Source organism: Acanthisitta chloris, unplaced genomic scaffold, assembly GCF_000695815.1.
Source record: "Acanthisitta chloris isolate BGI_N310 unplaced genomic scaffold, ASM69581v1 scaffold9603, whole genome shotgun sequence".
Taxonomy (NCBI): Eukaryota; Metazoa; Chordata; class Aves; order Passeriformes; family Acanthisittidae; genus Acanthisitta; species Acanthisitta chloris.
The window spans coordinates 17071-20038 of NW_008663242.1; the positions used below are offsets into that span (position 1 = coordinate 17071).

The window sequence follows — 2968 nt, forward strand, 5'->3', positions numbered from 1 at the left end:
TGTCCCAGGGTGCCCAGGGAGGCTGTGGCTGCCCCAACCCTGGCAGTGTTCACAGCCAGGTTGGCTGAGCCTTGAGCAACCTGCTCTGGTGGGAGATGTCCCTGCCCAGGGCAGGGCTTGGGGCTGGGTGATCTGTAAGCTCCATTCCAATCCCTAAAAATTCTATGATTCTATGAAAACATTCTATAAAAAGCCATACAGGATGCATTGCCACCTGAAGTCCTTGATGCCAACAGCAGGGACCTGGATACTAGGTAGACCCAACCTAGCATTTCAGATAGCTCTGCATGGAGCAGATCAATCCCACTCATGGCTCTTGCAGAATTACTCCCCACCCTGTGGTGATAAACAGCATCTGAGAGAGCCTTGCCCTGTGCAGATGTAAAACACCATCAGCCTCTGTGCAGCAATGCCCCAGTGCAGTTACTCCCTGTCCGTGCCAAAGGGCTTGGTGGTTATTTTTTTTTTTCGGTTGACAGCTAATTTTGCAGAGGGAGACAGGCAATAAAAATGCTGTGAATGGTGAAGGAAATGAGTCTGACTCACTTCCACTCTCCCTTTCAGGTTTTTATCCTGCACAGTGCTGCCTCTGACAGGGCTGGGATTATGCTGGGATTACTGATAGCATTCTCTGCTCTGCTGTGTAGATGGTTTTATTTTCAATCCCTTGTTGTGTTTTTTTTAATGAATCTGTTTCTATTTATTTTCCCATTTCCCTTCAGCAACTTCTACCTGACAGATTTAAATTGCTTCCCTTTCATTCCCATTCCAGCTGCAAGCACATCTCCTCCTTGAGAGCAAATGTGTTTTGAAAGGGAGAGGGAGGGAGGAAAAAAGCTAACATCACTTTGCACTTTGGTTTTAAGGAAATAAGGAGAAACTGGGAACATGAAAGGACTGGGTTTGCAGCAAAACTGGTGTTTTTCAGAGGGAAGCACTGCTTCCCTCTGCTTTCCAGACTGCTTTCATTTTCAGACTCTGGTGGAAGCTGGAGAGAAAAGCAGGTGACACTGAGTTTGTGTTGACCATCCAAAGGCTCAGGAGGGGAAATCAAACGGGTGTCCTGTCATTAGTTAGCAGTCTGTAAACAAAGCAGTCCACATCACCGTGCCTAAGGTCAGCCTGTGTGTGTGCAAGCAGGAGCTGGGGGGGATTAGGGCAGTGTTTGGTGTTTCTTGCTGGTTTAAATTGACTTGTCAAGTGGTGTGTTATGAAGCAGAGCCTGGACACATGGGTCAGAGGCATGAATGAATGGGTCTGGATCAGGACAGGCTGAGGAAGTTGGGACTGTTCAGCCTGGAGAAGAGAAGGTTGTGTGGAGATCTCATTGTAGCCTTTCAGGATCTGAAGGGGCTACAAGGGAGACAGAGAGGGACTTTGTTAGGAGCTGCAGTGATAGGACAAGGGTTATGGGTTCAAATTGAAGGAGGGAAATTTAGGCTAGATATCTGGAAGAAGTTTTGCCTGTTGTGGTGGTGAGACCCTGTCCCAGGGTGCCCAGGGAGGCTGTGGCTGCCCCAACCCTGGCAGTGTTCACAGCCAGGTTGGATGAGCCTTGAGCAACCTGCTCTGGTGGGAGGTGTCCCTGCCCAGGGCAGGGCTTGGGGCTGGGTCAGCTCTGAGCTCCATTCCAACCCCTACAATCCTATGGTTCTATGATTCTGTGATATGGTTTAGTGGTTCCAGCAGTGACAGGTTAATGGTTGGACTCAGTGATCTTAGAGGTCTCCTCCAACCTTGATGATTCCATGATTCTATGAAACCATCTGAAAGAATGTGGTAGGTGTTTCCACTAAGTTTCATGCGCCCCACGCTTGAAGATACACAGAGCAGTGATAGATGAACACGAGAAAACACCCAAGGAAGCTCACAGACCAGGTGAGGAGCTGGTTATTGGTAGGTTCAGGTGCCTGTTGAGGGCCCAGGACTGACAGAGGCCACCACTGTGTGTTGGTGTCCATGTGTCCTCAGCAAACTGTTCTGCTTGAACTCCTCACTAACCAAGGTAACTTCCAATCCATGTTGTTACTTTATCTCCAAATAATTACAGTGCATCATTTGAAGACAGTACATGTTTTAAATATCAGAGGAACCTTTTAAACCCACATCTTTTGCCTGGCTGAAGCAACTTCTCTTCTTTGGTAGCCTGCATGCAGAATTGTCTCCTGCTTGGAGAGGCACCAATAGGGACAGAAATGTAAATATTTACTGCCATCTTTTGGGCACTGTGAGTATGACTCAAAGGGAAAAAGGAGGTCAGTCCAGTGATTCAGTTGCATCTCCTTCAGCTTCGTCAGCTGATTCTTATTTGACCACCCAATGCCGAGGAACATCAGTTTTGTGATAGTTGCTATCAGTCTGAGCCTGCAAGTGAAGCAAGGTTTGTAGGGAGAGGTGCTTACCTTGATTTCAGCAAGCTGATAGGTTTGGGGGAAAAAAAAGCTAAGAGGTTTTCAGCACATCACCATTCTCCAGGCTCAAGGCAGTGTGTGTTCATTGCTCCAGGCTGTCAGAAGCTTTGTGTTTTGCTTTACTTTAATGCATAAGTGGTAGAATTCCCGAAGTCAACACCTGAATTTTTCAAGAAATACAACTCCAGTGCTCTTTAATCTAGAAAAAATATGAGGCTGTCAACATGCATTGGTTTATTTCATGTTATTTTAGCAGGGTACGAGGCTGTCAACATGTATTTGTTTATTTCATGTTATTTTAGCAGGGTAGGATATGCTGCATCACACTCCTCTGACCCTTTCTTCTTATCCAGTGTGCTGCTCAGCTGAAATGCTGATTAGGTGACCTTTCCTAATTGCAGTAGGGTGTTTTTCATCCACTTGAGGTGTCAGGTTGTATTTTTAACCTCGCACCTAATCAAACTTTCAGTCCTGCAGGCCATACAGAGACAGGTTTCCTGCTGTGCTAATAGCCCTTGCCTTGAAACTAGTCTGGATTTAATAGCAGTGAGGTACTT

General features: G+C 46.6%; 1 protein-coding gene across 1 annotated transcript in view; it reads left to right on the forward strand.

Moving 5' to 3' along the window:
• BACH2 (BTB and CNC homology 1, basic leucine zipper transcription factor 2) overlaps positions 1-2968 on the forward strand; it is a gene marked incomplete at its 5' end in the record, with an annotated part of 15720 nt that overhangs the window by 7011 nt on the left and 5741 nt on the right.